This window comes from Symphalangus syndactylus, chromosome 14 (assembly GCF_028878055.3).
Source record: "Symphalangus syndactylus isolate Jambi chromosome 14, NHGRI_mSymSyn1-v2.1_pri, whole genome shotgun sequence".
NCBI classification, from domain to species: Eukaryota; Metazoa; Chordata; class Mammalia; order Primates; family Hylobatidae; genus Symphalangus; species Symphalangus syndactylus.
Genome location: NC_072436.2, coordinates 102,939,334 through 102,962,692, shown reverse-complemented (window position 1 = coordinate 102,962,692; position 23,359 = coordinate 102,939,334). Strand labels below are relative to the sequence as shown.

Genomic DNA, 23,359 nt, shown 5'->3' with positions numbered 1-23,359 from the left:
CAGTTTTGTTGAAGATCAGATGGTTATAGGTGTGCACGCTTATTTCTGGGCTCTCTATTCTGTTTCATTGGTCTGTGTGTCTCTTTTTGTACCAGTACCATGAGGTTGTGGTTACTGTAGCCCTGTAGTATAGTTTGACGTGATGCCTCCGGTTTTGTCCTTTTTGCATACAATTGCCTTGGCTATGTAGGCTCTTTTTTGATTCCATATATATTTTAAAATAGTTTTTCTTTCTAGTTCTGTGAAGAATATCATTGATCATTTGAAAGGAATAGCGCTGACTCTGTAAATTGCTTTGGACAGTATGGTCATTTTAATGATATTGATTCTTCCTATCCATGAGCATGGAATGTTTTTCCATTTGTTTGTGTCATCTCTGATTCCTTTGAGCAGTGTTTTGTAATTCTCATTGTAGAGATCTTTCACCTCCCTGTTTAGCTGTATTCCTAGGTGTTTTATTCTTTTGTGGCAATTGTGAATGAAACTGCATTCCTGATTTGGCTCTCAGCTTGGCTGTTGTTGATGTATAGAAGTGCCAGTGATTTTTGTACATTGATTTTGTATCATGAAACTTTGCTGAAGTTTTTTATCAGCTGGGATCTAATGAAACTTAGGAGCTTTTGCACAGCAAAAGAAACTACCAACAGAGTAAACAACAATGATCTACAGAAAGGGAGAAAATATTTGCAAACTATACATCTGACAAAGGTCTAATATCCAGCATCTATAAGGAACTTAAATTTACAAGAAAAAAGAAACCCCATTAAAAAGTGGGCAAAGGACATGAACAGACACTTTTCAAAAGAAGACATACATGTGGCCAACAAGTGTATAAAAAAAGCTCAATATCGCTGATCATTAGAGAAATGAAAATCAAAACCACAATGAGATACTATCTCACACCAGTCAAAATAGCTACTATTAAAAAGTCAAAAAATAGGCCTGGCGCGGTGGCTTACGCTTGTAATCCCGGCACTTTGGGAGGCCGAGGCAGGCAGATCATGAGGTCAGGAGATCGAGACCACGGTGAAACCCCGTCTCTACTAAAAATACAAAAAATTAGCCGGACGTGTGGCGGGCGCCTGTAGTCCAAGCTACTCGGAGAGGCTGAGGCAGGAGAATGGTGTGAACCCGGGAGGCGGAGCTTGCAGTGAGCTGAGATTGCGCCACTGCACTCCAGCCTGGGCGACAGAGCGAGACTCGGTATCAAAGAAAAAAAAAAAAAGTCAAAAAATAACAGATGCTGGTGTGGTTGTGGAGAAAAGGGAACGCTTATACACTGTTAGTGGGAGTGTAAATTAGTTCAACCATTGTGGAAAGCAGTATGGGCAATTCTTTAAAGAGCTAAAAGCAAAACTACCGTTCGACCCAGCAATCTCATTACTGGGCATATACCCAAAGGAATATAAATTCTTCTACTATAAAGACACATACACACATAGGTTTATTGCAGCACTATTCATAATAGCAAAGACATGGAATCAACCTAAATGCCCATCAGTGGCAGATCAGATAAAGAAAATGTGATACATATATACCATGGAATACTATGCTGCCTTAAAAAAAACCAGATCATGTGCTTTGCAGAAATATGAATGGAGCTGGAGGCCACTATCCTTAGTAAATTCACGCAGGAACAGAAAACCAAATACCTCATGTTCTCACTTATAAGTGGGAGCTAAATGATAACACATGGACACAAAGAGGGGAGCAACAGACATTGGGGCCTATTTGAGGGTAGAGAATGGCAGGAAGGCAAGGATCAGAAGAAATAACTTTTGGGTACTAGGCTTAGTACTTGGGTGATGAAATAATCTGTACAGCAAACCCCCATGACACAAGTTTACCTATGTAACAAACTTACACATATACTCCTGAACCAAAAATAACAGTTAAAAAAAAAGAAAAAAGAAAGACCCATCTGTGTAGTGCTCTCTCTCTCTCTCTCTCTCTCTGTCTCTCTCTCTTTTCCTCTTATTTGGTTTATTCTCTTCCTTATCCGTTGCATGCATTAACCCTTTAGAACTTCCGGTGTTCTGGGGACCCTGAAAGATAAGCCAGCAGGATTATTGCAGGGCTCAGTGCAGTGATGCAGAGGCCTCCTCCAGCAATCCTGAAGTTGAAAGAGAATATCCACCTCCCTTATGCATAAGGGATAGATTTGCGGGTGGCATTGAAGGTCTTTCTCCCATTTTGCTGGCAGCGCTAGCAATGCATTGATTAGCAGGAGAGGTTTTCTCTCTAATGAGCCAGAAACTAACACTTGTGGAGTTCCTGCTATACACCAGCACTGTGCAGGGTGCTTTACATTTAAAAAATGAATCTGTTTAATCTTCACAATAATTCTACAATGAAAAAATTGTTATCTCCATTTTATAGCTGAGAAAAAAATGAGGCACAATGAAATAAAAGCACTTGCATAGCACACAATATAGGAAGGAGTAGAGTGAGAATCTAAAGTCAAGTTTACAGCATGCTGTTTTCAAGGCAAAACTACTTTCTATTTAAAATCAGATTCTTTTCTCTCCCCAATCTCCTCCAGCTAGCTTTTCATCCATGTGGATTTGTCAGTAGACAACGAAAATCACATTTCCAGCAATGCGTATCTAGTGTTTAACAATCACATCATTACACATGAAAAAGTTTTGAAGCTTGTCAGATCACCATTATATGAAATATTTCCCACTTGGGACCATACAGCTCTGTGTTTTTCTGATCAGTTACAATTTTTAGGATCTAGTCTTTATCCCAGAGACCCAGATCTGTGTATTCTGTATTCTTTTGTACCCTGTGTTATTGCTTCATGAAGAGTATACTCCAGGTGATTTTTTTGTGTGTCCTTAATTTTGTCATTTTGTGGTCATTAATAACATCAGTTAACAATAATATTATTAAACTGTCCACTACAATGTGCGTTTGTGAGCACTGGCAACAATTTAGCAGAACAGAATGAGTTAGATTCCCAATTGTGGTAGATCACGTGGAGTAGCGAACAGAGCACAGAAACTCTGGATCCTAATTCTTGATTTCCTGGCGGTGATACCTGCCCATTCCATTACATAAGGTATAAGTGGCAGAAGATCAGGGAGAACCATAGGGCTGTAAGATATTTTATAAGTTGTTAAATAAGGGGACACTGCTTTATTTGGGGCATGTCACTCAATCTCTTCAACATTGTGTTAGGTAGGTATCATGGACTAAATTGTGGCCACCCAAAACTCATACATCGAACCCCGGGTACCTCAGAACATAAATGGAGTCTTTAAAGAGGTAATTAAGTTAAAATGAGGTTGTTAGAGAGGGCTCTAATCTAATGCCTGCTATCCTTATAAGAAGATTGAAGAACACAGACATGCACAGAGCAAAGACCACACGAAGACACAAAGAAAACAGCCATCTGCAACCCAAGAAGAGAGTCCCAGAGGACATTGTGATCTCTGACTTCTGGCCTCCAGAATTGTGAGAAAATGAATTTATATCGTTTAAGCCACCAGTCTGTTGTACTTTGTTATGGCAGCCTGAACGGGCCAATACAGTGAGGTTCCCTGGAAGACTTTCAGATGGGGACTTGCATGCAAGAAGTTTAACAGGGAGAGCTCTCAAGAGCAACCCCCGGAGGGAGCAAGGGAGGAAAGGAGAATTGGGCAGAGAGAGAAGCTGACCTCTGATGCAGTTGCTACAGGGTTCTCAGCTGATCCTACAGGGTGTTCTGGAGCTGGGATGGCCCCATAGAGTTGCCTGGAATCAAGGCAGGGCCCAGGGAGGGAGATAACCTTGGCTAAGGCAGCTTCTGTCAGCTGGGGGGAATTCCCAGTGAGGGACTCAATTGTGGCTGTTTGCAGTGGGTACTGGACAGCTGGGGAGTGAGTTTCTCTGCCCTGACGAGGGGTCTGGGTGACACCTCAGCATCCATCGCAGACCTGGAGCTCCTAGTCTGCAGACCAGGATAAGCATAATGCCTGTGGTGCATTTCCCCGCAGGCGGCTGTGAGGAGCTAATGAGATAATGGATATGAAAATGCTCTGGGCCGGGTGCGGTGGCTCACGCCTGTAATCCTAGCATTTTGGGAGGCCGAGGTTGGTGGATCACGAGGTCAGGAGATCGAAACCATCCTGGCTAACATGGTGAAACTCTGTCTCTACTAAAAAAAAATACAAAAAATAAGCCTGGCGTTGTGGCGGGCGCCTGTAGTCCCAGCTACTCAGGAGGCTGAGGCAGGAGAATGGCGTGAACCCAGGAGGCGGAGCTTGCAGTGAGCCGAGATCTCACCCCTGCACTCCAGCCTGGGTGACACAGCGAGACTCCATCTCAAAAAAAAAAAAAAAAAAAGAAAATGCTCTGCAAGCAACTGTAAAGACTATCAATATGTTGTTATGCATCATTATCTATTATTTGTTGCTATCCTGTCCTTTCACCTTCCCCAGGCCGGAATTATCACATTTTCTCTTTCCCTAGCTTTATTCCTGGGTCACTAGCACGGGAAAAAATAAGAAGAAAAATCAGAGTGGAATTCTAAAAAAACAAAGCTCCTGTGCTTTTCTGCCTAAAATATGTACAATCCTCAGCTGGCACTGTCAGGAATGGGGACCGCCCTCATGGAGAAGTGGCACTTCCTCTCCTAGCCAGCCTCTGTGTGAGCTGGACTCTAAGGTCAGGAGAATGAGGAGGCCGTGAAGGTCTTGGCCGTCTCTTTTTCCCCTCATCTCTACTGAGACATAGATCGAGACAGGGACCCATAAATCACCTTGGAGTTAAATCAGGGGAAAAAAGAAAAGCCCTCTCAGGCAACAGCATTTCACAGCAGCAACAGGAAGTTGTAGGGAAAAGAGAAAAGTCAAAACTCAAGTGAAAATCTGAGTCATGGTTCACAGAGGCCACAAATACCTTTCTTATGGAGAGTCAGAAGAGAGAACACAGAGAAAACTGAGAGGTTTTTTTTTTTTTTTGAACTTTTTAAAGGAGAATTTGTTTTTAATCCTGTGAAGCTAGTAGACATCTCTTTAAAGAATGTGTGTGGTCACACAAGTTGAAGGGCTAGAAAATTACCTCCTCACAGCCCAGATGGTTTTAAGTGGGAACAGATAGGAAGGAGGGTGAGTTCAAGCTCCCACCCACACTACAGGACCTTGCTGTTCCAGTCGCTTTCGTCTCCACTAGCTCAGGAAGAGCGAGGGCTGCCTCTCAGACACAGGGAGTTCCTGCAGGCTGACTTCAGGCACTCCAGAATGAGGTGCCCGTATTTTCCTAAGTGCTGAGGGTCACCTTACCTCCTCCTCTTTATTAAGATTCTCTGAACCACTCAGGAATTGATACATAAGTTAAAAATAAATTACTTAGGCAGATAGTGAGGGTACAGAAGTCCTCGGTAAGGTTTTCCTTTTAATGAAAAGCAGCCCCAAATACTTTTCCTTTCTAACAAAGAGCAGCCTGTGAAATCAAGCTACAGACATAGATGCCAGCAGAGGAATACTACCTGGGACTAGGCATGTTCAAAATGGCGGTTCCATCTTCTCTTCTTTATTTTTTGTTTGTTTTTGTTGTTGTTGCTATTGTTTGAGACGGAGTCTCGCTCTGTCACCCAGGCTGGAGTGCAATGGCGCGATCTAGGCTCATTGCAACCTCCACCTCCCGGGTTCAAGCGATTCTCCTGCCTGAGCCTCCCAAGTAGCTGGGATTGCAGGAATGCACCACCATGCCCAGTTGATTTTGTATTTTTAGTAGAGACGGGACTTCACCATGTTGGTCAGGCTGGTCTCGAACTTCTGGACCTCGTGACCCACCCGCCTCGGCCTCCCAAAGTGCTGAGATTAACAGGCGTGAGCCACCGCGCCCAGCCCTTCTTCCCTTTCTCTGTGCCAGCCACGTGTACACTAAGGAACAGACAACGTGGCGCCAGTGAAGTGGAAAGCTCTTTTGCATAATAAGATGAGGGTGAGGTAGCCAGCCTTCCTCCTGCTATGTAAATATTACACCTGATCGAACCAATCTGTGGGCCCTATGTAAATCAGACACCGCCTCCTCAAACCTGCCTAAAAATTTGGAGAACTCTGCCCCAGCAAGTCTTTCCCTTTCAGAAGCCCCGCTCTCTCGCTAGAGAAAGAGCTGTTCTCCTTTCTCTTTCTTCTGCCTATTAAACCTGCGCTCCTAAACGCCTCGTTTGTGTCCCTGTCCTAAATTTTCTTGGCGCCAGGTAACAAACCCTGGGTATTTACCCCAGACAACGAAGCCGCTTCAGAATGACAAAACAACAGACATGGGGATTTCTGGCAAACCATAAACCACAAATGAACAGAGAGAGATTAGAAAACAAATCTAACCACAGCAGAGGAGGAGAGGAGAAAATGGCCTCTCTTCCCAGAAACACAGGAGAGACAGAACGCAGGCTGCCCTGTTCTGCGCCTGTGCCATTCTCCAGTAAAATACCGTCCTGATGTGGTGAGACTTTTCGCATTACAGGGCCCAACTAGAGATCCAGTCATTTTTACTTATGCTGTGAGCCAAGATTCTGAGTAAATGGGTTTATCTTGATTGTAGTTAAAGTGTCTGGTTGGGCACATCCTAACATGGAATATTATACCAACAATAAAAATCGTGGAAACGTGGGGAAATGTCCACGATATCTTCATAACTTAAAATAGGTTAGCAGTGCATTGTCAACATAAATAAAACCGTATATTGTGATTCCAATATCGAAAAACAAAATAAAGAGCACTAAATCTGCCAAGTTCAAAGACCAGAGTGCCAGATGCAAAAATGTTAAATGTTTCTTTCTGTGATGGGATTATTTTTTTCTTTATATTTTTCTGTATTTCCTGATTTTTTTCTATAATAATCATGTTTCTACTGTAATCTGAGAAACAAAATATGAGAAAATTTGGTCAGATGAGTTGTTCCATGATTGTGATTATTTCTCCACAAACAGATGCTCCTCAATTGATAATGGGATTTTGTTCCTATCAGCCCCATCATAAGTTGAAAATATCGTATGTCAAAAATGCACTTCATACACCTGACCTACTGAACATCATAGCTTAGCCTCGCCTACCTTAAACATGCTCAGAACACTTACATTAGACTACAGTTGAGCAAAATCATCTTATGTAATTTATTGACTACCATACCGAAAGTGAAAATCGAATGGTTGTGTTGTTCCTTGGAGTATGGTTTCTACAAATACATATTGCCTTTGTGCCATCATAAAGTCAAGAAATTGTTAAGTCAAATCGTGAGTGAGGGATCATCTGTACATTCATACACATGGTATGAATACATGGAGGGGGGGTCTGTGCGTGCATGTGTCTATGCATGTAAATGTGTGTTTCAAAGCTCTGGGGTACTTCTTCCTTCCCAGCTAGGAGCCTCTTTTCCTCTGCTGAGCTCTCGAATCTTGCGTAATCGCACACCACATTTCTGGAAAGAATCTCTTGGTACAGCACCCCCAGCCTTCTACCAAGGGATTCCAGCAGATGTTCACTCCCAGCTCAGCTTGGATAGGGCCACCAAGGAGCCTGCCTTTGGTCTCCACAGTCACTTCCTGAGGTAAGATTGAAGAGGGTTAGGAGCACCATGGTTTGTTGACCTCCAGCTCTGCTTGTATCTCCTTTGGCAGAAGGGGTCCCACGAGGTGCCTACATTCTAGATTTTAGAGAGGACACTACCTCCAGAGAGCTGAACCCAAAAAGTGATGAGCTCCAAAGACGTGAAAAAGGACAGACCCTGCCAGACGAGCACCCTTAGACTATTGGCACCGAACTGAGGGAGGAAACTGGGACTACCCGCCTGATGTTGCAGCTTTTTTATTCTCCCCTAGTCACTGTGAGAGGTCTGGACTTCTTCTGACATAAACAGCCTCCTCTCATCAAAGGATCGTGCCATCCTTTCTATTTTCTAAGCATTAAAAGGCAGTTTAAACAGAACAGTGAGTTAGGCAAACGTTTATATTCTCCCTTGCCCTTTTCTTTTTGCGTCCGGTAGAATTTCTCCTGTTCTATTGTTGATCTCTTTGTAAAAGCCTGTACATTCTTAGCTGCCACGGCATGTCTTTGGAAGCATTACCACATACCTGTGAATGATTAATAAGCTGTGTTTGATTAATAAGCAACATTCAGCTCTCATATTAATCACAGATTTTTAAAGTTAGACACAGCTGGTGACAATTTAGTGACACCGGGTCAGCTTAGCTTTTTTTGAGCATTAGCTCTGAGGGGAGGCTGAATGCTGCCAGATGTCACCAACCAAAAAAAAAAAAAAACCTAACTGGGTCCTCAGAGAGGACCTGGGGGATGCAAGCGCACACACACACAAGAGCAAGAGATCCCTGTTCTTTTCAAGGACTCCTTTTCTGGAGGACTGTCACCTCCAGAGACCCCATGCTTCCGCCTCATGGTTATGACTTTCCCCAACTCTTCAAGTGTCTAGAAAAAGCACATTTTCTGAACCAAAAATCAGGGTTCATTGACTGGCCATGAGTCCCAAATTAAGAATGCCCTGGAAAAATTGGAGAAAATATTGAGGCATTAGCGGCATTCTGCATAGGCTATATTTGTTCAGCCACATTGAATAACTTACTCTATGCTTAGTACCTTCAGAGACTGGGGTTACAAAGAAGAATACCCCCTGTCCTAGTGGGCCTTCACTGGTGTGCGAGGCTCCTCTAGGCAGGAACTCCATTCTGACTTGTGCAGGTTGCAGGTGGAGGGTTGGCTGTGCTCAGCTGGGCTGATGGCTTCCCCTATTTGAGCCCTTCCTGGCACAGTGTGTCTCCTCTGAGTTCTCGTTCCCAGAGCCTTTCTTCAAGTAGGAATTGCAATTCTTACTCTCAGTTCCTTCAGCTAGAGAAGGGAGGTCCTTTCACTGGCCCTCTTCAGATCCTGTTCTTGAGCTCAGTCCAACAGGACGCCTGGCTTCTCTGTTCACATAGGACCTTCTTTGGGCCAGGCCAAACTTTCCTCTTCCGTCTCTCAAATTGGCCCTTCCGTCTCTCAAGGACTGGCTACTTCTCACAGCCCTCTTCTTCGTCTCTTCATTACTCCCAGTCTGACAGTGGCTTTGCAAACATCTTTCACATTTCTCCTCACCATGGTCTCTCTATTGTAAATGAAGATCCAGAAATGTCTTAATTTATCTTTAATGGATAATATAGAGGGTGATTCCTGTCTTCAATCAAAGAGAAAGATGTATAAGGACAATACACCCAGGCCATTTCACCTACAAATGCTGACCTTACAAAAGACAAGTGGGTGGGGACAGGTGGGTGAAGGTCCTAACTCATGGCCTCTGTGTGCTGGGAAGTCACAGTTTTTCTTTTCTTTTCTGTCTTTTCTTTTACTTTAAGTTCTGAGATACATGTGCAGAAAGTGCAGGTTTGTTACATAGGTATACATGTGCCATGGTGGTTTGCTGCACCTATCTATCCATCATCTAGGTTTTAAGCCCCGCATGCATTAGGTATTTTTCCTAATGCTCTCCCTTCCCTTGGCCCCCACTTCCCGACTGGCCCCAGTGTGTGATGTTCCCCTCCCTGTGTCCGTGTGTTCTCATTGTTCAACTTATGAGTGAGAACATGAAGTGTTTGGTTTTCTGTTCCTGTGTTAGTTTGCTAAGAATGATGATTTCCAGTTTCATCCATGTCACTTGCAAAGAACATGAATTCATTCTTTTTTATGGCTGCATAGTATTCCATGATGTATATGTGGCACATTTTCTTTATGCAGTCTATCATTGATGGGCATTTGGGTTGGTTCCAAGTCTTTGCTATTGTAAATAGTGCTGCAACAAACATACATGTCCATGTGTCATTATAGTAGAATGATTTATATTCCTTTGGGTATATACCCATTAATGGGATTGCTGGGTCAAATGGTATTTCTGGTTCTAGATCCTTGAGGAATTGCCACACTGTCTTCCACAATGGTTGAACTAATTTACACTCCCACCAACAGAGTAAAAGCGTTCCTATTTCTCCGCAGCCTCACCAGCATCTGTTGTTTCCTGACTTTTTAATAATCGCCGTTCTAACTGATGTGAGATGGTATCTCATTGTGGTTTTGATTTGCATTTCTCTAATGACCAGTGATGATGAGCTATTTTTCGTATGTTTGTTGGCTGCATAAATGTCTTCTTTTGAGAAGTGTCTGTTCATATCCTTTGCCCACTTTTTGATGGGGTTGTTTTTTTCTTGTAAATTTGTTTAAGTTCCTTGTAGATTCTGGATATTAGCTCTTTGTCAGATGGATAGATTGCAAAAATTTTCTCCCATTCTGTAGGTTGCCTGTTCATTCTGATGATAGTTTCTTTTGCTGTGCAGAAGCTCTTTAGTTTGATTAGATCCCATTTGTCAATTTTGGCTTTTGTTGCCATTGCTTTTGGTGTTTTAGTCATGAAGTCTTTGCCCATGCCTATGTCCTGAGTGGTATTGCCTTGGTTTTCCTCTAGGGCTTTTATGGTTTTGGGTTTTACATTTAAGACTTTAATGCATCTTGAGTTAATTTTTATATAAGGCATAAGGAAGGGGTCCAGTTTCTGTTTTCCGCATATGGCTAGCCAGTTTTCCCAGCACCATTTATTAAATAGGGAGTCCTTTCCCCATTGCTTTTGTCAGGTTTGTTGAATATCAGATGGTTGTAGATTTGTAGTGTTATTTCTGAGGTCTCTGTTCTGTTCCATTGGTCTATATCTCTGTTTTGGTATCAGCACCATGCTGTTTTGGTTACTGTAGCCTTGTAGTATAGTTTGAAGTCAGGTAGCATGATGCCTCCATCTTTAACCTTTTTGCTTAGAATTGTCTTGGCTATACAGGCTCCTTTTTGGTTCCATATGAAATTTAAAGTAGTTTTTTCTAATTCTGTGAAGAAAGTCACTGGTAGCTTGATAAGAATAGCGTTGAATCTATAAATTACTTTGGCCATTTTCACAATATTGATTCTTCCTATCCATGAGCATGGAATGTTTTTCCATTTGTTTGTGTCTTCTCTTATTCCCTTGAGCAGTGGTTTGTAGTTCTCCTTGAAGAGGTTCTTCACATCCCTTGTAAGTTATATTCCTAGGTAGTTTATTATCTTTGTAGCAATTGTGAATGAGATTTACTCATGATTTGGCTCTCTGCTTGTCTATTGTTGGTGTAAAGGAATGCTTGGGATTTTTGCACATTGATTTTGTATCCTGAGGAAGTCATAGTTTTTCTATGTGCAGTTCCAAAGCCCCTGAAGAATGATTAAAGAGCAAATTACTTTCTCTTTTGAAGATTAAAAAGAGACTCCTTTTTAGCAAGATCAGAGTTAACGAATTACTGGCCCCATGCCCTTTTCTACTCATGTGGAGTCCTCGCCTTGCATCAAAAAGGGCAGCTAACCTGCAACAAGGGAGCAGCCACTGCCAGGAAACAATGCCTTCGTGCCTTCCCCCTTCTTGCCCTGCTGCCTTCTTCCTAAGTCAGCACTCCTCTCTTCCCTTTCCACATGCTTCCTCTTCCCCCTCTTAGGAAAAAAATATAATATTGGATCGGCTGTGTGTCAGGTATCTGAGGTTCTAACCATAGCTCCATTATTACCAGTCTGCTTACCTTCTTTGAGACCCAGTTTCTTCATTATAAGATAAAGGGCTTGCTAGGTGAGCTCTGTGACTTCTTTCTACTTAAACATTTTGTGATGCTGCGTTCTTAAGACTTTGTAATAATTCTCTCTTTAGGTATTTGTATGTTAAGTTTTACATGTCATTGTGGAATGAACAGATTTATCTCCAGCTACAGTATCCCAAACTTCAGCAGAAGGTGTAGGGAGAGCCAAAGAGGTGAGGGATAAAGAAAGGGGCTCCCCCAAGCCATATCTCTCATCTTGTTCTTGAATTACCAGCCCTCTGGCAGTCAACTTTCTTAACTGGCTTCCTTCTGGAGCCCAGATTTGTTTTCCCTCGCTCTCTTAATCTCTGTTTACTATTTTCTATAGAAATTACTTTAGAGAGAAACCCTCTTCCAATTGTATTTAAATCCACCCCCCAAATATAATTTATTCTCTTATGAAGTTTTGAAATGGAAACTTTTCCCCAGAAGTAGCCAGGCATTGTGCAAAGTTGCATCCATTTTGAATACCAAAGCAGCTGTGACAAATAAGAGATGACAAATGCCATTGTGTAATTTAGTTCTTCATATCAGTTTGTCATTCTGACTCCTTTCTATTTAACTAGATGCTTTGTCAGACTTTGTAATCTAACCATGTGAAGGGCAGTGAATAAAGGATCAACAAAACCCTTTCCAGTTTTGCATGAGCATTTGATTTTTGGCTAACTTCCTAGCTCTGTTCCCATGGAAACCTGATAAAGGAAAGTACAAATGGGCCCTGATTGGTAAATCGTATCTGGATTGGGACAACTATAAATACCAGAGAAGAAGCCATATTTTTGAGTTTTCCTAAGTGCAGTGACCCCTGATAACTGACATGACCTTGAGAAGACCATGAAAGTTATGGCCATGGAGTTCCTCCAAAAGATATTAGCTGCTGTGAAATACAGGGCTTCTGATATAGTGTGGCCTCCATACCCCACTGATGTCTCATTTCTTCACAACTCAGTCCTCGCGGGGGCCAAAGAGAAGAGCTTCTGCCCACTGTGTGGATGGCTTTGTGGTCTGCTGCGAGGTCCTGCAGAAGAGGAAGTCTGGATGTGCCCTACTGACATGCCCTGCCTCCTGGCCTATGAATCTTCTGGGTCAACTGCTGTCCAGAGTGGGCCTTGGCAGTCTTGTGAGTTTGCATGTTTAATAGAGCCTTATGAGACCGCCTGGTGGGTCTTGTGGATGGAGGTTTTCACTTTTACTGGTTTGAATGAATGCATTTGCCTGTGAAGCTGTGAGCATGAGACAATGTCCAGTCATATGGTTTTTATTAATTGCCAGTTTTTCTTTACAAATTAAAAAGTAATTTTGTAATGAAAAATTGGCAGGTCCCAGTTGACAGTGTTATACTAAGTGAAATAAGCCAGTGACAAAAAGACAAATACTTTTTTCCACTTCTCTGAGGCACTCAAATTCATAGAGATGGAAAGTAGAATACTGTTTGCCAGGGGCCGGGAGAGGAGGGAATGGAAAGTTGCTGTTTAATGGATGCAGACTTCCACCTTTGCAAGATGGAAAGAGTTCTGGAGATTGGTTGCACAACAACGTGAATGCACTTAACACTACCGATTGTGCACTTGGTTTAAAAACTGCACATTTGTAAAATGGCTAACGTGGCAAACTTTGTTATATGTATTTTACCATAATTTTAAAAAATTCTTTAATTGACAGGTTCCTCTAAATATCACACTTAAATCATGTTTTCAATACACAGACTAATTCTAAGTGTTTCCAAATTTCCTTCTAAGTAATATAGGAAGATTTTGTGTTACTTTTCCAATTTCATCTTGCAACCATGGTTAAAAACCACTTCTATTCACTTCTTACCATTTGATCGGTTGACAGTTTCAGCCATCAGTCACTGCAGGCTCCCACTTTATTTAGCTACCATGCCCCTCACTAACACAAGATCGCCGTCTAGGGGCCAATCGTAGAACTACAGGCTACACAGAGGAGAAGGGAGCCAGGCCACCTTTCCCATGCATCCCACTCCTTGAATAGAAAGAGCAACTGAAAAGCAACTAAAACTAAGCACCATCTTTTTTTCACCAGTACAGTTTCCATGATCTTGCTTTTATGAAAATAAAGATCTCCTAATATTTATAGTACTTGAGGTTAGAATAGTCTTCTAGGTAGAGTACTAACATCTTGCTGATAAAGCTTTTGATGCTGAATCCTTGGTTATTCTCTTAATATAATATCTTCTGTGAGAATAAGGCTAAAATTCTTGCATACACTCTTGTACTCACTTAGGAATGTAATAGAGCAGTTTGGGAGAGTGACTGAATGCTTCTGCTTTTGGCAAATTTGCCACAAAATCATATTATGCAATCACAGGGTCACAGAACATTAGAACTTAAAGAGCTTTAAAGGCCTGTGGTCTCTAGCAGACCCCTTTGAGAGTCTGATAAAAATTAGAGGTTTGCGTACCATAAAATGCTACTTTGCAGAAAGCTTTGAATACCATTTTAAAATTTCATCATAGATGAAGAATTCCAGCTTGAATCCCACCCCATAATTTGGAAGTGAAGTTTCTGAGAAGCATCCTATGTGAAGAAGCAGCTAAACAGAGGGGACTGGGAGTCAGAGCTGGATGTTGGAAAGAGATGTGATCCCACAGACAACGTGATGCTGGGTTGGAACCAGCCCTGGTCAAACCCATTCCCCCAAGTGCACATGTGTTCCAGGGAGAAGCTTGCTGGGGAACAGAGCAGCAATTTGCCCACCAGCGGCCCAGATCTCCTGGGAGAATCAGCTGCCATGGAACAAGAGTTTTTCTTCATGCTAGAGAGGGAAAAGAACATGAGTAGGTGGCAATCCAGGGACAGCCAGAAGGAACCGGGACAATGGCTCACCGGCTGAGCAGAGACGGAGTTGCAGCGGCGGTGGGGGCGGGGCGGGGGGGAGGCGGTTGACAGCAGCCTGGATTGTGAGCAAAGAGTACGAAGAAATAATAACTGAAGTAACAGAAGGTAGAAAGGGGTGTAGACCAAGAGCACAGGCACCGCAGAGAAGTCTGGATTATTTGTGAGGACTTTCCCTAGGGACTTCTAGAAAGAAATCACTAGTGAGGTCTAAAAGAAGACTGGACTTCCAATGTGGTGATAGGAACATTGCTCTTTGAGTTCTTGCTAGAAATGGGGAACTTTGATTTGCCAGGAAACAAAGGGTTCAAAGAACCAATTGTGATATATTTTGGCTTAAATCCCCCCCACTGAAATATGACAGGAGTCAAACTGGGGTACCAGATAAGTCTTGTGAAGGGGCTGCCTGGGGAGTACCCAGCTGTTCGACACTTTCATACTATCTTTCTGAACCTCAGTTTCCTCATCTACAAAATGGGATTAGGACTTGTTGAGCATCAAGGTTCCTTCCGACTTGAAAAATCTCTTTTTTTTTTTTTTTTGAGACGGAGTCTTGCTCTGTCCCCCAGGCTGGAGTGCAGTGGCGTGATCTCGGCTCACTGCAAGCTCCGCCTCCCAGGTTCACGCCATTCTCCTGCCTCAGCCTCCTGAGTAGCTGGGACTACAGGCGCCCGCCAACACGCTCGGCTAATTTCTTGTATTTTTAGTAGAGATGGGGTTTCACCATGTTAGCCAGGATGGTCTCGATCTCCTGACCTCGTGATCCGCCCGCCTCGGCCTCCCAAAGTGCTGGGATTACAGGCTTGAGCCACCGCGCCCGGCCCCAAATCTCCTGATTCTATGACCAAATTGGAAGGCCTGGGTTGGGCTCTCTTAGTTCTGATTTAAATGAGTCATTTCTGAACTGCTGGCATAAGGCCTATCCTTTTCACTCAAATATTCCCTTGAGACATCATTTTTTTTTTTCAAAATTAGGAAAGAGAAGGATACGAGAAGTTGGAAGGAAAGCCTATGAGAGAAAAAAACATTTACTATAATTAAGAAAGAAAATTAAACAGATGATGCTCAGAACTGGGGTTATAAATTAAAGTTAACTGATTCCAAGAGTGTACGCCATCAGAATTCGGTCTCATAACTGGAAATTTAGAGGCCGGGCAAGCTTCAAGTTTGCCTAATTCAGCAGTTCCAATCCCATTTCCTTAGGATTCTCAGCTCTGCCTCATCTGTGTTGTTTAATTCTCAGGCTGGGGATAACATGGCTATTGCAATAATAGGGCCAAGCTTGACAACATCCAGAGGGAGAAACTCTTTTCCTATGGCTCTGTCTTAAAGGCGAAGAATTTTCCAGAAGCCCCAGCAAACTTCCCCATAAATTTTATTAAACCTAATTGGTCCATATGCCCATTCCTGAACCTCTCACTGGCAGGGGGATGAGATTATACTTAGACAATTCAGGCCTAACCTGGAAGTGCAAAGACTGCAATGGGGAAGGGGTGAATATCTGAAAAAAATCAGGGTTTGTTGGAATGAAGTGAAGAATGGCTGCTGGGCAGATAGTCAGTGGTATCTTGTCAGAATCAGCTGTTGAAATGCAATGGGGCGTATGACCATGCTCCCCATTTAACAGATGGAGTAGTTAGGCCCAAGGTCACATAGTTGGGTTAGAGCTAGGGACAAAGACCTTTCTACTCAAAACCCGAGGCTTCTCTATGTACATTTCAAAAGGCGTAAATTTTGGCTTATCTTTTTACCTAGAAAGTCTACTTCTGGGAATTATTATAAGGAAATAATGAATGGGAATAAAGAATTAGAAACAATAATTTTTACCCCAGTATATTTTTGTGAAAAAAAATGGGAACAACGTGAAAGTCTAATATGCAATTAGTGAAATCAATGATGGTACATACGTACAATGGAATTCTATGCAGCCATTACAATTATACCATAGAAGAAAAGGCAATGGCCTGGAAAAATGTCCATAATATATTGTTGCATAAAAAGTAGGCTATAAAACTGTTGTTAAACAAAAACAGATCTAGAAAGATTAAGAGATGTACATACAGCAACATTTTACCTGTAGTTTTCTCTGCATGATCGAATTGTAGCTGATTTTAATCTCTTAGTTTGTGCTTTTGTCTTTTTTCCAGATTTCTTTGGTTGAGGATATATAAAAAAGAATATCTTTGGTGAGAACATTGCAATCAGAAAAAATGTCTGTGTAACCATTTTTTTAAATTAATTCTATTTTCACTAAGAACACTGATTTTCAGACATAGCTATAGGTATCACGGGGTTCCATATGGAATTTCTAGAAATACAGTGGGGAGTTCATGGCAACAGCCTGTCTTCCATGCCCACGAATTCCTAGGACAAGAAACAACACTTGGGAGGTTTCTAAAGTTCCTGACCTCAACTGCCCTCAAAGAGGGGTCACTGTATCCAGGGCAATGTTAGTGAGCCACAGTATGTGCATTGGGAACCATGTAGAGAACAGGAAACTACAGATTCTTTTTAAGACACTTAGGAGAATAGTTCTTTCTAAAGTTTAAAGTCCCTGGCACGTATTTGGTGCCTAATAAATATTGGCTAAATAAAGGGATGTTGGCTGGGCGCGGTGGCTCATGCCTGTAATCCCAGCACTTTGGGAGGCCAAGGCGTGCGGATCACGAGGTCAGGAGATTGAGACCATCCTGGCTAACACGGTGAAACACCGTCTCTACTAAAAACACAAAAAAATTAGCTGGGCGTGGTGGCAGGCGCCTGTAGTCCCAGCTACTCAGGAGGCTGAGGCAGGAGAATGGCATGAACCCAGGAGGTGGAGCGTGCAGTGAGCCGAGATTGTGCCACTGCACTCCAGCCTGGGGGACAGAGCGAGACTCCATCTCAAAAAAAGAAAAAAAAAAAGAAAAGATAAAATTACCAGAAAATATTAAACAGGTAAGTATTTATTTACCCGTTTAAAAGAAAAAATACTAGAAAATATTAAACAGTGAAATGACCAGTGTGTCCTCAGCACAAGGCCTTCTACAAGTTATATTAGGAGTAGAAAACAAGGCGGTGGCTCACACCTGAAATCCCAACAGTCTGGGAGGCCGAGGTGGGTGGATCACCTGAAGTCAGGAGTTCAAGATCAGCCTGGACAACATGGTGAAACCCCGTCTCTACTGAAACTACAAAAGTTAGCTGGACACGGTGGTGGGCACCTGTAATACCGGCTGCACAGAAGGGTGAGGCAGGAGAATCGCTTGAACCCAGGAGGCGGAGGTTGCAGTGAGCCGAGATCGCACCACTGCACTCCAGCCTGGGCGACAAGAGCAAAACTCTGTTTCAAAAAAAAAAAGAGTAGAAAACAGAATGACTCTCAGGCACTCTGCTTTTTCTGGAATTGTTCCTGGGTCTCCTGACCACCCAAGTCTGACTGAGTTCTCCCACATTTATCCCAGTTGTCACGGATGAGAGGCACTTTCTCTTTTGCTGACCTTCTGGCTCCTGGTGATGCTGTCTCCTGCACAGACGGAAAGTACCCAGGAAACAGCATAACAACAACAACAACAAAAACTCACATTTTTCAGCTTCAAAGCAAACACCAAAAAGCCCAACGCCTGAAGGAATTTAAGGACCAAAGTTGTTTAGGTCAGAAGCTAAAAGGAGGTGGCCTACCCCCTACCCACGGACCCCAGGCTTCAAATAGGTGAAGATCGGAGGCTGCCAGGCCCTGGGCAAGCATCATCAAAGAAGAGCACATCCAAGAGTACCCCAGTGCTCATTCTGCTTTGAAGACAAACAGCCCTCCTAATTAGAAACAGGTTCATTCACATGCCAGATGTCCATGCTTCCCTTCCAATTATTTTCAGAAACATCATAAAGAACCATTAGTGGCAGTGTAAAATATCCTGGGTTGTTTTTTAAAAGAATTTGTCCATTCTTATGAGTTCGGTTTGATATGAAGATTGCAATCCGCTTATTTCCTAAGAGGTTTTTGGAGCGGGAGAGGGACTCAAGATAAGGATGTGTAAGGATTTGATCACCAGAAATACTACCACATATTTGGTTTAAGCATAAAGAACAAGCATCTTACAAAAATGTTAGCCAAATGTCTTTTTACATCACACACACACACACACACACACACACACACACACACACACACACACACACACACCATTAGTACACCCTGAGCATTTATCTAAGGATAACATGAACAATCAAAAGTTTTGGGAAGCAGAGGATCTAGATCATGAGTTATAGTTCTGAACTCTGTGTTGTTCAGACTACTTTGAAATATATTGTCCACTTCAGGAAACCACATCTGGAAAGGGACATTGACCAATTCAAGAAACCCCAGAGAGTGGGAAGAGCACAACCACTGTGGACCATAGACTTCTTTAGGGCAGCGTCTGTGCCATGCCTTTGCTCACCCCCACTGCCTTGGCACAGTGCTTTATACATAGACCATGCCATAAAATATTTGTTGAATAAATGAGTAAAAAATTCGTATGTTATGCATAATTGTTGAAGGTAGTACAGTTGGTTAACTCAGAGAATAAAAGGTATAGAGGACATGACAGCTCATGTCACATACCTAAAGGGGTACCACAGAGAAGAGGGAAAAGATGTCTTCTCTCTTGGTCTTTGGATCAGAATGAGGGCTGTTTAGTGAAAGCTACAGGAAAGCAGATTTGACCCAGGATTATTATTATTTTGTGTATCCACCATAAATAACTGTGTGAGGCTCGGGTAAATTCTCACACTCTAATTTGAACATTAGAGGGATATAGAAAGAAATTTGGGCTTGTGGCCAGATTAATAACTTGTTCAAGAAATCTTGACTGAGATAGTGCCAGAGGATGCTGAGAAGCCGGGTGAATAAGTAACCAAAAAGGCAAGGCTTATTCCTTTTTGAAGCTTCCAGTCTATTCAGGAATGCAGACAAGTCAGCAGGTAACACAGGTGAGATGGACTGTGATAAGGGAAGTTCGGGCGCCTCCTGCAGTGGGTGCTCCAGCATCCCAGGGGACTTAGGTGAAGCGAAAATGGGGGATGTGATAGGGGTGGAGGATGATCCAGCATACCTATGAGCTCTAAAGCAGGACAAAGTGGCACTTTGGAGAACCCTCCACAGTCCTTAAACCAGCCCCACTTCCTACTTCCAGTTCTACCCACTCTTGGCTTAGGAAATTTTCTCCTCTTTTTGCCCTGCAAATTAGCCTTGGTGGCTGAGTTTTGCTTTTCAGGTTCTCATTGCTAATGCTTATTTTGAGGCTTAGTGACCATCTCATTCCTACTGCTGGCCCACAGTAGGGAATCAGACCTTTAGTAGACACGGAGCTCTTCAAATACAGAGTGAACTTGGGGCATCTGATCATGTGGGTCAAGAAGAACAATACACGAGCAATAGCACAGAATATACCTGAACTGAGAGCCACATGTGAGTGAAGCTGTACTCGAGCTGACAATACTGACATTCAAAAAGCAACAGGATGATGAGAATGTTCTGGAATTAGAGGGTAGTGATGGTTACACAACCTTGTGAATATACTACTGCACATGGTGAATTTTATGGCACGTAAATTACATGTCAATAACATTAAAAAAAAAAAAGCAGCAGCAGATGGCTGCTGGAGGAGGCTGAACTTAAATACCCCTGGTTACACTTTCTCCTTTCCTTGTATTTACTGGAAGGAGATGGATTTGTCCTGAGACAAATAGTTTTTTCATCTTCAGAAATTCCTGACAAGCTATTACCCTGTCAAGGCATGAAAAATTTGATTAGTGCTTACTTGGTACACAGTCTATTAATTAGTACCTAAATAATTGCATGTTGCCTCTGTGTCATGATTTATAATTGTATGCATGCTTTGATCTTTCTCATCACAGGCAGCACTGAGGAGTGAAGGAATATTTGGGAGGATCAGAAGCTTGGTCCTGATTTTGCCATCAACCAGGACCTTGATGACTTCAAGGGAGTCCCCAAATCCTGGGTTTCTGTTTTCTCAACTCTAACATGAGGGGCTAGACGCATCTGGTTTAGTTCGTCTCCATGATGAATTAGTTCGTCTCCATGATCCTGTGAATTTCAGATGTTGAAAATCTTCAGAACAGCCCTGAAAGATGAACAGGTAGGAGTTATTGTCTATATTTTACCCGTGAGGAAACTAAGGACCTGGGAATTTAGAGGGCTCATTAGCTTTTGAACCAGTACCAGAAATGAGTTCATCTGAATTCTAGTCCCAAACTCCTAGCATGAGAGAAATGTGGACCTTTCGTTCCAGGAGTTTAGCATGTAGGAGGTATTCAGCTGATGAGGGATTAAGGCAAGATTACAGGTTCTTGAGAAACATAAGCAACAGAGACAAGAACATCAGAAAGGGCCGCTGTGACTCAGGTCATGGCTGCTGATGGAGCTGGTAAGTCAGGAGAGGTTGTTTGCTCAGAAGTTCACATTCCCTAGAGCCCAAGTGGGTGTTGCCAGGAAACCCTGAGTTTTCGAACTTGGCAATCAGTGCACAACTGAGTTTTTGTAGGAAATTGCCCAGCTCTTTGGAAATTTTATGTGGTATAAATATGGTTTTGAAATTCTATATATTAGCTTAGCAAAAAGCGGAAACATTTTGAAACCCATGGATTTGGGAGATCTGCTGGCATTGCTATTATAATTACTTTCAGCAGAATTGTACACTATGACATTATATTGCTCAAAATGATTCAATTTTCTAATCTTTGAGACTTCTTAAAAAGAAATGAACCCCAAGTAGAGTGAAGGTGGACTGCAAAAAACAGCTTATTCTGAATGAAAAAAATTCATTCTTGGCTCTGCATCTAACAAACTGGCTGTGTGTCCTCAGACAATTCACTTAATGTCTCAGATCCTCAACTTCTTCAACTGCAAATAAAGGGGTTAGAGGAGATCATCTTTAAAGCCCAACTCAGCTCTAACATACAGTGATTGGGTACCATATACTTGTCCACATTCTTTTCTCTAGCACTTGGGGATTTCTGCTCTTCCAGCCTTTACAAATGGAACCTTTCATTGTCACACACAATAGAACCTTTCATTGTCACTTTTAGAAACACACGAGTGTGTTTCTAAAAACAGAAAGCCCAGGCATAGTCTGATGCCACTTCTGAGGGCTATAGCAGGTGGCACCTGGTGTCTCTATAATAACTATCTATACTCCTAGGGAAAATTGGCTCACAGAAGCATAGAGAGCCTGACCTTGTCTATAAAGACAGTAAGGTATAATGATTAAAAGAATAGGTTCTAAAGTCATGCAGACCTGGGTAAATCTGCCACCTACTAGAGAGCTTGGGCAAGCAAGTTCACCATGCCTGGTACCTAGTGAGTGCTGTGGGCCTCTATTCTGGAGGGACAGCAGGGCCTTACGAAACCAGCATGAGATCGTAAATGCCTTGCAGGCTGGATTTTCAAGAGGAAATGCTACCCCCTTTTTCTCCAACATCTCTGGCAAAATTGCTAACCCAAAGGTACTAGGCCCAGCTAGTTATGAAGGGGATGGAAGTGATCTCTATCCAAGGGAAGAACATTTGAATTGATGTTTAAAGGAGTTGCTTAGATTCTTATGAAGGAATAGAGGAAGAGTAGAGGCAAAGACAGAGAAGGGGATGGATGAGAATAAAGAACAAGAAAAGAAGCAGTAGAAGACAAATGAGAAGGTTAAAGCTGATAATTTTTACTTTATGATAAAAGGAATTTCTAAGCAAATTCTAACCATTTTATCAAGAAGAAACAAATTCACTAACTTATATTTCTGCTTAAAGAAATGCATGGGCATTTTCTTTGCATGTGGAGTTTGTTTAAAAATTAGGCATTGAATGCTTTTTAAAAAATATCTAGATCTATTCTGGACGTGCACATTCCAATTGATAGATAGATCAAACAGTCTGATTTTCTTACTGGTAACTTGGCACCAGTTGCCAGTGGCTTCATATGAACCTATCAGCTGCTGTGGGATGGCAGAGCAGTGAAGAGTCCAAGACTAACACCATTTTTTCCTTTTACCAGCAAGATTGTTAGTTTCAAATTAGCTGAGTTTGTGTTTGAAAAAAACTAAAAAGAGTCCAAGACTAGTCCACGCAGGCCTGCAGCTCCCACATTCTGATGCATCAAAGCCACAGCAAGTTTCTAAAACATGGGCTCTGGATCCAGATGCTTTTGGTTCAAATTTTCACTTCATTATTTCTTAGATGTGTGACTTATGGCAATTACTTACTTCCCTAAGGCTCAGTTTCCACATCTGTAAAATAGGGCTAATGATAGTATTTGCTTCATAAGATTGAGGATCGAATGAGATAATGCACTTAGCTCAATACTCACCCATAAACTTTTTTTTTTTTTTTTGAGACAGAGTCTTGCTCTGTTGCCCAGGCTGGAGTGCAGTGGTGCGATCTCGGCTTACTGAAATCTCCACCTCCCAGGTTCAAGCAATTCTCCTGCTTCAGCCTCCCATGTAGCTAGGATTACAGGCACACGCCAACACCCCCAGCTAATTTTTTTGAATTTTTAGTAGAGACAGGGTTTTACCATGTTAGTCAGGCTGGTCTCAAACTCCTGGCCTCAAGTAATCCACCCACCTCGGCCTCCCAAAGGGCTGGGATTACAGGCATGAGCCACCACGCCCAGCCAACAATATTCAATTACATACTCAATTACTATGTTCTTTTTCTGGGAACTCTAGAATGTAGGATCTTATGATTGGCCCCAAGTTCAAAGATATGGGCAAGTAAGTATAATATAAGAGTGTAGATACAGATTTTGTAGGATATATGCTATGGCCTCTGTCCCATATCAATTTAATACCTATTTTGCAATGTAATGCCTTGAAATCCCAGAAGAGAAAAAAAGAATTTTTTTCTAACAATTAGAAACATG

At 42.3% G+C, this 23,359-nt stretch overlaps 1 long non-coding RNA gene and 1 pseudogene across 1 annotated transcript in view; one reads left to right on the top strand and one right to left on the bottom strand.

Annotated features, from left to right (window-relative positions):
• Positions 1–19,806: 19,806 nt before the first annotated feature.
• LOC129462088 (uncharacterized) overlaps positions 19,807–23,359 on the bottom strand; it is a 69,452-nt gene continuing 65,899 nt past the window's right edge. The window contains exon 3 of the long non-coding RNA XR_010115771.1: positions 19,807–20,573. This is a non-coding gene — a long non-coding RNA (uncharacterized lncRNA). The remainder of the gene's footprint in view (positions 20,574–23,359) is intronic.
• The window catches only part of LOC129463040 (large ribosomal subunit protein uL30-like), a 108,083-nt pseudogene continuing 105,205 nt past the window's right edge, over positions 20,482–23,359 (top strand).